Source organism: Cnephaeus nilssonii (genome assembly GCF_951640355.1).
Source record: "Cnephaeus nilssonii genome assembly, chromosome: 6".
NCBI lineage: Eukaryota > Metazoa > Chordata > Mammalia > Chiroptera > Vespertilionidae > Cnephaeus > Cnephaeus nilssonii.
In genome coordinates this window covers 9,540,071-9,552,084 of record NC_137077.1, presented here as the reverse complement: position 1 = coordinate 9,552,084, position 12,014 = coordinate 9,540,071, and the positions used below count along the sequence as shown (strand labels likewise).

General features: G+C 50.8%; 1 protein-coding gene across 3 annotated transcripts in view; it reads right to left on the bottom strand.

The window, feature by feature from the left end:
* Positions 1-12,014, bottom strand: part of LARGE1 (LARGE xylosyl- and glucuronyltransferase 1) — a 429,267-nt gene that overhangs the window by 155,194 nt on the left and 262,059 nt on the right. The gene's annotated exons all lie outside the window — the stretch shown is intronic.

Genomic DNA, 12,014 nt, shown 5'->3' with positions numbered 1-12,014 from the left:
TGAAATCAATAAAAGGATATTAAAAAAATAAATAAACAATGCCTTTATAAAAGCATGTTTCCTTTTTTTGGGACACCCTGTATATGTAGTCTGGACCATACCAGGCATCTTGTAAAAGTAAGCCACCCACCTCAATGTACCTTAATAATCTATATATATAAAAGGCTAATATGCAAAGTATCCCCGCGGGAGTTCGATTGGGAGAACGGGCATTCGATCACTTGCTATGATACGCACTGACCACCACGGGGCGGTGCAGAACATGGAGGGCATCAGCGATGCACTGCGACCTCTCACCAGCTACCTGGGGGTGGGGGTGATGGGGACAGAACTGTGGTGAGAATGAGGGGTATCCGCCGAGCTCACTCTTACTCTCCCTGCTACCCTCCCCCGGGATGCCAGGCTCATGCGCCGGGGAAGCCCCTGTGCTGGGTGCCCGCAAGGAGCCCACCCCATACCTGAGCGGCATCTTCCTCATGAGCCGGGCTGCAGCCACTAGGCTGCAGGGGCTGGTCGGCCGCACCGTGGCTTCGCATAGGAATTCGTCTGTGAGGCCGGCCTGGAGAGAGCGCACTGCCTGCCCCGGCTTCTGTGTGGCGCCGCTAGGTGGCCCAGAGGCCCACACTGTGCCCCGGCCCACAGCGTCCGGCCATGCTCACCACATCTCCGTGTGGGGACTGGGGCGCCATGACTCAGGCGGAGGGGGGCGCACAGGGGCCCAGGTGCTGCCCAGGGCCCAGAGGTCAGCTGGGACCTGCCTTTCCACGCCAGATGCTCACGCTTCAATCGCTGGCCAGGCCTAGGGACTGCACCCGTGCACGAATTTTGTGCACCGGGCCTCTAGTAAAGATAACAATAAGGAAAACAGGGTACAAAGTATATGGGAACTCTGTGTTATTTTTATAATTTTTCTGTAAACCAAAAACTGTTCCAGAATTTCAAAGTTCACTTAAAAAAAAAATTAAGTACCATCCCTGCCAATCAACCTTTCCATCTCTCCTCCCACATCCCCTAAGCCCTTCATGGATGCCTCCTTTTGTTACAGGCTAGTATCACATCTTTTTTCTTTTTTTTAAGAGGATTATTGGCCAGGTTTGTGAATCTTCTTTTTAATCTTTTTTAATATATATTTTATTGATTTTTACAGAGAGGAAGGGAGAGGGATAGAGAGTTAGAAACATCGATGAGAGAGAAACATCGATCAGCTGCCTCCTGCACACCCCCTACTGGGGATGTGCCCGCAACCAAGGTATATTCCCTTGACTGGAATCGAACCCGGGACCCTTCAGTCTGCAGGCCGACGCTCTATCCACTGAGCCAAACCAGTTAGGGCTTCTTTTTAATCTTATAAATGTTTCTGCTATCATGGGATATGACCTGGGGTCTCTTTTGACATCTGAGCAGTAAACAAGAGAGGCCATGCTTTCTTTGCCCCTAAGACTCATCAAATGGCAAACAAGGAAACCGCACCCCAGAGCTTCCGTCTCTAAAGGAGATGCTCGTTAATGAAAAGAACATCCTTCTGCTTCTAGGAAAGCCGGTGTTCCACCCGGTCCTAGGCTGGCTGACAGCATCCCTCCGATGCTGCCCCATCCATCTCAATAAGGAGCCTGCACACACACCCTGCCCACTGCACTCTTCCAGATGGGCGAGCCCAGCGCACTGCACGGAGGAGAGAACAGCTATTTGTCTTCCCGGACAGGCCACGTCCGTCCTTGTCAGATATTAGATGCTGCTAATAATCTATGTATATGCACTTAGGAGGGAAAACATCGGTGTCCTTGTGCTGGTCACAGAATGACACGTGCGCTCTCCTCCCTTCGGGAGGGGACAGATGAGCAGCAAGTGGGTCCCTCTCGTCATTTGGAGGAAAGCTCATACGTTGCAGTGGGTGCTAACCGAATCCGTGGCCTTCTATGGATGCGGATGCTTTTGAGCCTGGTTAACTCAATCATGGCTTTCCCTTGGGACCATGGACGCTTCCGGCTACAGGGAAATGAATGCGCTTATTTATCATACGAAAGAGGCTCTTCACTACTGGTCAACTGTCTATGGCTCCAGGAGAAAAAAATTCCCAGTCCTAGCATCTGTGAGGCTAATGGGGAATAGAGTTGAGAGGAGTAAGAATGTCAGTAGCTCTCCCCATAGGAGCCTGAACCCCGAGCTGGTTCAGAAAGTCATGCAGACAGCACGTGGTCAGGGCGCTCCAAGTTATGAAACGACACACAAGCTGTAGAATGTTCCCGTTTAATTTCATTATCAACCACTTAAGACCAACACCACGCCACCCCTAACGCCTGATGATCACAATGGATTAACCAGGGGCAACAAGGGGTCTCAACAGGGAAGGACTGTGCCCGCAGGGGTCACGTGATGATGCCCTGACATAGTTTTGGTTATCACAACTGGGGTAGTGGGTAGAGGCCAGGGACAAGGCTGACCATCCCACAGCGTACAGGATGCCGCTCCAAGTGTCAATAGTGCCACGGTGGAGAAGCCTGCAGGAAAACCTCGATGCTCGCGTCATCGGGGGTGTCCCGGCTGTGTGGCTGGGAAACTGGAGTGGGCCATGGAACTTTGCAACTTGGAAAGACCCAACTTGGAAAGACCCAACTTGGAAAGACCCAACAGGTGGTTCTGAGACTGATTGCCAACCTCCACCTTGCAACTCAGAATCACTGCTCGACACAGTGGTACGTGGCCATCAGGTGACGGCTAGGTTCTCACATGCCCGTTAATCCAATTAGGCATGTTGCTAACAGAGACCACGATAGAACTAACCTGCATTGTAAGGCCCTTTTGGCCAAGACACTTGGAGAGCAAACAAGAAAAAAAAAAGTATCTCCACTGAGCACATGATTCTAAAGATGGGCTTTGTCCTTGTCCCCCTCAATTCATTCAACAGGTGTCTGCTTCTTCCCTGCCCCCACTACCTGTTCTGTACTTGTCTCTGTCACTCCTGCTGAGTCCCCTGTGCCTTTACTTGGTCCCAGCTTGCTCTCTCACCCTCCCTTCCTTCATAATTAAGTAGGATAGCTCCACCCTCTATGCATCCACAAGTGCTATATAAGTCAGGGAGCTGATCTCAGCAAACGTTGGCAAAGCAATCTAGCTAAATAATTCACACCACTGGCAAGCAACCCTGAAATGTTCCCAGAAGTCTCTGATTTTCTAAAAGAAGGATGAGTTAGTCACATGAATTTCTAATGGGACTGAGTGTTAGAGAGCATCACTTGCATATCTGGTGTCAAGTCCTGGTAGATGTTCAACAGATATTTATCGAATGTCTGAATGAGTAAGAGAAGACATCAGGGCAGAGCAGCATCCTGAAGTTCTGGGTTTAACGCTTAAGCTTTCCAATATCTCTTCCTGAAATTTAAAAACCTAAAATGTTTCTGTTCCACATGCCTCGACCTCCCCTCTCTCCATGTCCACAATATAAGTAAAGGTTCACTTTCGGAAAACAAGACATTGGTCTCCACAGCAGGAGAGCCCATCAGGAGGTGGCCACCCGTCCAACAAGGGATGTAGTTACCAAAAGTAGCAACAGCACAAATGTCTGAGGACCCTGTGGTCATACCATGAAAGGTATAGAAGGAGCGCCCTACAATTCCTCTTCATTGACCTAATCAGCCTCCCAATTCAGGTCTTCCTTCCTCCGTCCAGAGTCCGGCCCGCTCTCCAGCTTCCACCTCCATTGCAAGATAAAAGGATCAACGAGGGAAATAATACGAACACAAATAATGACGCATCTCCTCTGGATTCCGCGAGGCCACTGGTTGTTGGATATATCAAGGAGAAAAAGACCATCTGTCAAGTTGCTTCTGTAAATCACATCAATTTCAGAAACCGTACGATGTGAAAACCCTGCCTCGGAGAACTGAGATGATATAAAAATACCTGCAAAGAATTAGGTGAACTGCATATTTTGCTTCCAAAATATTATTCCCATTGAGACTGAGAAGCTCACGTGGAAGGTACATGGGACAGTCGGACTCCACGCCTGTGCTCTCCCCACTGAGATGTGCGGCCAGCTCTTCCAACTCGGACAGAATCCTAACCCTTATTCTCACATGGCCCTCCTCCTCCATCTGGATGGAGTGTAGTTGGGGAGCTCTCCTTACCCATGGAGGACGAGTATTGTCTCCGTTACTCTCAAGGTCAACCCATCCAGAATCTTTTCGGTGGGTAGACAGATGCCTTATTGTGATGATAACAAAACGACTCTAAGATTAGGAACAACTGCAGCTAACCACGGTGGGGGTGTCCTCTGTGTCGGGTGCTGTGCGAAGACCTTGATGTGTAGCCTCTCCCTTTGGGATCACAGCAGTGCCCTAGGAATACCATGGTTCCCATTTTGCCGTTAAGAAACAGAAGTTCAGAGATTTGAGTAGTGCCGAGGTTAGAAAGATGATAAGAGGGTGGGGATCCACCCAAAGGAAAGGCCTGAGCGCCTCTGTCTCCCCGCCCGGAAGTGGACATGAGTTGGGTAAGGAGAGGGGAAAGAAATACTTGGAGAGGGGAAAGCAATACTTCCCAGCCACTCTCAGAAATTTGTCTTTCCTCCTCTTCCTGATGAGCCTCAAGGTGCCCTCCAGCTCACGCGGCAGAGAGGGTGGCTCCCTGTGCGTTTAGGAAAGCCACACAATTGACAGAGGTCAGGGGGGTCCTGGAGAGGCATCAGTGCGGCCGCTCTGCCCACGCTGAGACACCGCAGACGCAGGCACCCAGGACACGGCTGGCTGGATGATGCCCTGGCAATTTGAGGCGGGAGCCAACATCACTCCCTGGATATGGGCTGCATAATCAGGGGCTCCTGACACCATGGGAGTGAGCACAGTGATCCTTCCTCTGATGAACCTGCTCAGCATTCGCTCGGCTCCGCCTCCTAGCCAATCACAGCTCACCAATACCAGCTCCCAATCAGGCCTCGCCCAGCCTATGCACCTGCTGGTGACAGTCTGCACCACCCACTTAGCGATCTACTGGAGACAGTTAGCCCAGCCGCCCTTCCTTCTGGACCAGGAGCACAGGGTCACCACCTCCGGCTCCACAATGCGTCACACCTAAAAGTCCAGAAAAGGAAACTGTAATAACCCGGTGAGAACATCTATTTTAATACCAAAAGCTCTACTTTGGTTCCAAAAAAGGCAGCACCTAAAGATACCTCCAGCCCAGACCTGCTTTAAGACCCAGACCCTTCTGTCCTTTCCCTGAATGTCCAAAATGGGACTTGTCACCCAGCGCTACCTAGCCCCTCTACTGCCAGTTGGTCCTAGTCCCTGCCCTTTGCTGGACCCCAAGAGCAGTGTCCCGCTATACATGGGCCAATGCCATAACCTGCTTGGACTTGTGCAGTAGACAAACTCCTACCGGTTGCCAACACTTTCTTTCAAGATGCTGGTTCCTGGACTCAGCTCTCGGATCATCCCCCAACCTGCAGCCGAGGGCTCTGTCCACACCTGAAAATCTGAGCCTTCTCCTCTGTACCTGAAACTCTGAACTCCCTTTCAACTTCTTTAGGGCAAAACTCAAGCCATAGCTCAGAAAACCTTCCTACTTCTCCTGCAATACCCCCCATTGTCAAATCACCTGGAATCACATGCTTTCCTTGTTTGTTTATTCAGCAAATAGTTACGGAGCGCCCGATCTCTGCCAGACACTGTTCTAGCTGCCAGGAATACATCAGGAACAAGGTGGCGAATATCCCCCCGCCCTCTCAGAGTTCAGGCATCAGCAGGAAAGACACACAGTAACCAGGGAATGCCGCCATGCCCAGGTACCTGGGTCCGCCCTGCTTACTGGGTCTGGCAGAGCAGCTGGCTTGATAAGTATTTGTAAACTAGGTTAGATGGTGATGAGTGAAAAAACATGAATGCAGGGTGAGAAGGATGAGATGGTGTCGGGGCTGCAGGATGAAAGGGGGGAGGAAAAACTGACCAAGAAGCTGAGATCTGAGCAAAGACTTGGAGGGAGTTACAGCAGCGAGAGGGGGAGAGATCTGGGAATGAGCATTCCCAGCAGATGGGATTGGGCCTAAATGGGCAGTCAGACATCCCTTGAGGGGTCCCAGATTGGAGAGGGTGCAGGCTGGGCTAAGGGACACTCCCCACCCCCCGTGCACGAATTTCGTGCACCAGGACTCTAGTCTCTCTATATAAAAGCCTAATATGCAAAGTGTCCCCTCAGGAGTTCGACCCACTGGGAGTTCGATCGCTTGCTATGACATGCACTGACCACCAGGGGGCAGCACAGAATGAAGGAAGGCCCCTGCTGGAAGTTGCTAGGGATCCTACCAGTGCACAAATTTCATGCACTGGGCCTCTAGTTGTAAATTACTGCTCACACCGTTATATTGGCTGGGCTGCAAAAATATTCATTGTGGGTTGCATGCGGCCCACAGGCCAAGAGTTTGACATATTTGCTGTAAAGTTACTGTGTGCTCAGCAGGGCCTAGGATCTAGAGGTTAACAGAGTGGGCTCTGGGGTCAGCCCAGGGTCGGCCAGGCTTCAATCCACTAACTTGCTGTCTGACCTTGAGCAAGGTAGGTAAAGACTAAATGAGATAGGTCCATGCCTGACACACAGAGAATGAGCAGGTCACAGAAATCAGCGTTATTGCCATTTTATCCCCAGGGCAGACCCAGGGGCTCAAAAGAGACTGAATTAATGAAAGAAGAAATGAATGACCGGATGAGGGAGGCAGGCCAGAAGGGACGGGGGGTGAAGGGGACAGGGAAGGGGAAGAAGAGGAAGCAGGCAGGCTTCTGTCCCCCTGACTTTCAGGAGTTTCAGGCTGTAAAAGAAGAAAGGGGGGGGAAAAGGGGGTATCATTTATTCAGCAGAGGCAGAGCCGTTTCCTGGCTTACCGGTCAAGTAAAGCTTATAGGGGAGTTACTCATGTATCATTCCCCCATTTTTATAGAATAACAACAAAAACAGAGGCTCGGGGATGTTGAATGAAGTTTCTAATATAGTACAAGAAGGCAGATCTACTTCAAAATTAATCTGAAAATAACTAAAACCTTTCCCACCCAGTTGGCCAGGAATAAAATTCAGTGATATTCCAATTCTGGAAACCAAGGTTTTATCTCTCAGACCCTGGGAACGCCATGCTTCTCTCTGCCTCGGATCTTGCCTCTGTTTTCCGAATGCCTGTGTCAGCTTAGCTCCGCCCGCTCCACCCCGGTTTCCATGGTCACTGGAGTCCTTCCATCTATCTAACTTTGGTCTCTCCCAAGAGGCTCCAAGCTCCACCACCTCCTCTTCTGAGGAGTGTAGGCTGCTGTGTCAGAAAGAGCACTGGGTTTGGATGACCTGAGTTCAAATCCCAGCTGTGCAACTTAAGAGCTGAGACACAGGGCCAGCGACGCTGCCTCCCTAAGCATCGGCTTGCAAACCTGCAAACAGGAACATTACCAGTAATTACTTCACGGCAGTGTTGTGAGGATTAAATGAGTCTACCCATAAAACGCTTAACAGAGCAGCTGGCACAGAGTGAAGAACTTAAAAATGTTAGCTGCAATTAGTTCACAGTGAGTTTGCTAGGTCCTGACAAATACCCACTGTGTGACACCCCTCCCCTCCGTGGCTCTGCGAGGGTGAGGAGGGGAAGGCCTGCCTGTGCTCGATAGCCTGTACCTGTTTGGGGGCCAGAATTTTCCACTATGGCAACATGCTCTTCCCACAGGGAAGGCCTTTGTCTTTCAACCTAACAATACTATCTTGAGTATATAGTACTAGAGGCCCGATGCACGAAGATTCATGCAAGAATGGGCCTTCCTTCCCCTGGCTCCCGGCACTGCCTTTGCTCGGGTGGGAGCCGCTTTTTCTCTCCGGCCCGGAGCCGCCTTTCTGCCTTCCCACGCTGCCCAGAGGCCCAGAGAGGCTGGGGCATTGCAGAACACGTGTGTTGTCGGTCCCACCCCGCCCCCCACCACTCTGTACCTGCGTATGCAAATTAACCCACCATCTTTGTTGGGTTAATTTGCATACTCACTCCTGATTGGCTGGTGGGTGTTGTGAAGGTATGGTCAATTCGCATGTTACTCTTTTATTAGTGTAGATGGCTTTCTTCTAAAAGCTTCAAGTTATGGGTGCATATTTATTATTTCTGCCTCCCCAACAGCTTCCCCAGATGGCTAAAATCAGATATAATTTTCAAGTCTGGGGGCACTAAGGGGTCGTGGGGGAATAGGATCAGCGGCAGCCACACCAGAACTAGATGCAGACCCTGTCTCCCAGGCCAGTGTGCACCCCCTCCCCATACACCAGGAAGCCTGGACGGGAGGCAGGAGGCAGCAGAAAGAGCACAGACTCCGAAGCCAAACAGCTTGGGGCTCAGCCCTGCTGGGCGACGGCTCTCTGAGCGTGAGAAGTTCTTTAACCTCTCCTGGGCCCGCTTTATGTTGCTTCTTAAATGTGCAAAGTTTCCAGCCCAGTGCCTGCATCAGACGTACTTAAGAAATGTCAGTTACTGTCCCTTAGCTTCACAAATACTCATTTATCTGCCTGCCTCCTCACCATGTCCATGCGGATTCCAGATCAGCCATTTCACATGGAAGTGCCCCAAACCGAACTCCTGGTCTTACCCTACAACCTGATTGTTTCTCCGTCCTTCATCTCCAAATGAAGTCGCACACTCTAGCCCCCAGGGGGTCACCTGTGATTCCCATCAGTGTCTCATCCTGGACCCTATCACCAGAATCTCCGCAACACAACCTGCAAAATGTATCGCTAATAGGATGGCCTCTTTCACCTCTGCTGACCCACCCGGTCTGAGCCAACAATGCGTCTGTCCAGGATGATCAGAGTCTCCTCGATGGCTTCCTTGCTTCCTCTTCCTCTCAAAAGGGCAGCCAGGATGATCCACTGAAAATACAGATCATGTGACTCTGCTCAAAGCCATACCATGGCTCCTCATATCACCCAAGGGGAAGGCAAAATCCTCGCAGGCCCTACAAAGGAGACACCGTGATCGGACCTGGTCAACCCCGCCCGTTCTGGGCTCCCTCTGCTCCGTTCTGACCTCCATTCTATTCCCCAAACAAGCAGGTCACGCAACTTCTGAAACTTCAGCCTGCTGCTCCATGTGCACGGCCCAAGATTCCACTCTTCCTTCATACCTGGCATACTCACTTTCTTAAGGTTTTTGCTTAAATGTCACCTCTCTTGTAAGACCTTCCATTCCCACACTATTTGAATATTAAAACCACACACACGCCTGCACACACGGGCACACAGGCATCCTTATCTCCTTTCTCTAATTTCCTCAAAAAAATCACACACAAAAAAACCAACAAAAAAAGTCACTGTCTACTGTACTATTTCACTTTGTTTTGTTGTGTATCTTCCCCACTCATATATACACTCATATGGGGTAGGGATTGGGCTTGTTTTATTGTTTTTTCAAAAATTATTTTTTTAATCTTTATTGTTGAAAGTATTACATATGTCCCTTTCCCCCCCCATTGACCTCTTCCAGCTTGCCCCTACCCGCCCCCACACCCTGCCCCAGGCCTTCACCCCCCTATTGTCTGTATCTACGGGTTAAGCATATATACATACAAGTTCATTGGTTGACCTCTTCCCACCCACCCATCCTCCTCTGCCTTCCTCTGAGGTTCAACAGTCTGTCCGATGCTTCTATGTCTCTGGATCTATTTTTGTTCATCAGTTTATTTTGTTCATTAGATTCCACATATGAGTGAGATCACGTGATACTTGTTTTTCTACGACTGGCTTATTTCGGGCTTGTTTTCTTCTTGCACCATCCCCAATAGTCAGAAAACCAGTAAACTCAGTCAATAGGGCTGAACGGGCAACTCCTAATTCAATGGCATGTCTGAGGCTTTCTGCTAAGAATTAGTGGCTCTGCAAATACCTCCATGGGTTGGAGCTGGCTCCCTAAGGATGCAGGCTGCTGATGGGGGGAGGGAGGCGTTTGCCACTTGAGTGAAGGGTCAGGGAGCATGCGGACACCCCCAGGAGGCACCCCCAATGCTGCCGTGGTAGAGGCTGAGAATGGGAGTAAGCCCCGACTAAATGGCTTCTTACTGGACTCTCCACAGAATGACCCAGGTAAGGGGGCTTTCACGGCACCGGTAAGGAGTCAAGGGCATCCATGACCTGCACATAGCAGCATTGCAGCCCAGATAACAAGTTGTTGTACAGCGGAGATGAATTAGCACGGCCTAATTGCATCAAGGTCACTCAGCGTGTTTACAGTGAAGGATGACAACGGCCATCGCCGTCACGAGAGGGGAAGTCTCCGTCTTGGGTCGGAAAGTTCTGTGCTTGTGGGTCTGTCCTAAGGGAATCTTCCGGGACGTGACCTCGCTTCTAATTGGTCCAGTTTAGAAAAACAAGAACAAAACAAACCAAAAAAAATACACAAAAACTTGTACAAAAGACTGCCATATGGAGAAAAAAAAGAGCTCACTTGTCTTCTTTTTACCTTCGTTGTTTTCCCAGAAGTTAGGGTGAGCCTGGGAAAACCCCAGATGTTTTTATCCTCCTTGGCTGCCGACAGACAAAAATGTCACAAAGCCGGCCTTGTCTGTGAGCTCCCGGAAGGCTCGTGCCACGTTGGACAGTTTTAGATAAGAACGCCGTCTGATACGCTCCTCTGTGCGGCGGGGGCCTAGCAAATGCTGGAAATAAACCCAAAGAACGAACAAGCACAATGCAGCCCCGCCCCTGTCCTGACCTTGTCCCACACACTCTGCTCTGCCCGGGAACGGCCTTGAATCGCGGAGCCCAAACCCTGGACCAGCTCTGGGGGCAGCAGGAGCCTGGAGAGCCTTGCCTTCCCCGGATGAAACCAGGACTTAGCGCCACGGGTCCAGGAGGGAGGTTATGGCTGCGGAACCCACCTGCTCGCCGGCAGGTCCCAGCGTGGCCAGAAGAAATGTGCCTTCCTAGCCGTAACCAGTGACCACTGTACCAGCGATGTTGCCAAGTTACACCTATCATCCCAGGGAGACTTGCAGCCGTGAGTGCAGACTCAGGTTGAATTTCTCGGGAGCCCACTCTGACGTGGGGTTCGCGTGCAGGAGGTTAATTCAGGAAGAGCCCTTGGGAGCAGTGATGTGAGAGCCGAGGGAAGAAAGCAGGGCTGGGCAGAGGGAGAAATACAGCCGCAGGGCAGTCCCAAGGGAGGCTACAGCTGCTCCTGCAAGAGTCCACACTCATCAGTCATTGCGTGATATGGGGTACTCCAGGAAGGGGGCATGGCCACAGGCAGGTGACTCTCCTCACCTGAGGCCAACCCCAGACAAGGCTGATGGCTGGCGGCCATCTGCAGGGAGCCCTCCCAGCTCAAAGGGGAATGTGGGCATCTACTGCGTACCATCACTACTCCTATCCGGCAGGATGGCGCCCAAGGCCCATCGCCTCCTCTGGGAGGCCCTCCCAGCTGCCTTCTCTGACCCCATCAGGAGAAGTGGTAGTTCTCACGCCCGTCACTGTCCACGCACCGCCCCACACCCAGCGGGGATGAAGGAAGTGCCTGTTGAATAACACATCACTGAATACGGAACATCACCATAAAACTATGAATAAAATATCATCTCATTATCCGTAAACCTGCCCCTAAGGACTTCAATTAGGTCAGAAAAACAAGCAGAAATTATTGGGGAACTTGCATTCGGAAGCCAACACCCAGGTGCTTTCTGGTCTCAACTCTGGGCAGAACCCGGCCGCTGCCAGGCTTCGGTTTACTTGTGAAATCGGAGAGACCCAAGCATTCCATGAGGAGATTAGAAAGCCGAGACACACTCGGCGTCAGCACTTGTGCTAAATGATGTCTTTATCAGTGTCCTTATTGACATGGGTGGGAAAGTAAGTTTTGATCCTGACAAGGGAAAGAGTGTGAGGGTCAGAGTATCTCCCAGGTGACATGCTGAGGACTTTTTGTCAATTAGCCCAGAGCTAAGGGACCCCAGGAAGAAAGCAAGCAGAGACCGGAGTAGGTGAGGAATTGTACTCTCTGTCCCGTGAATGGAAACAGAAAC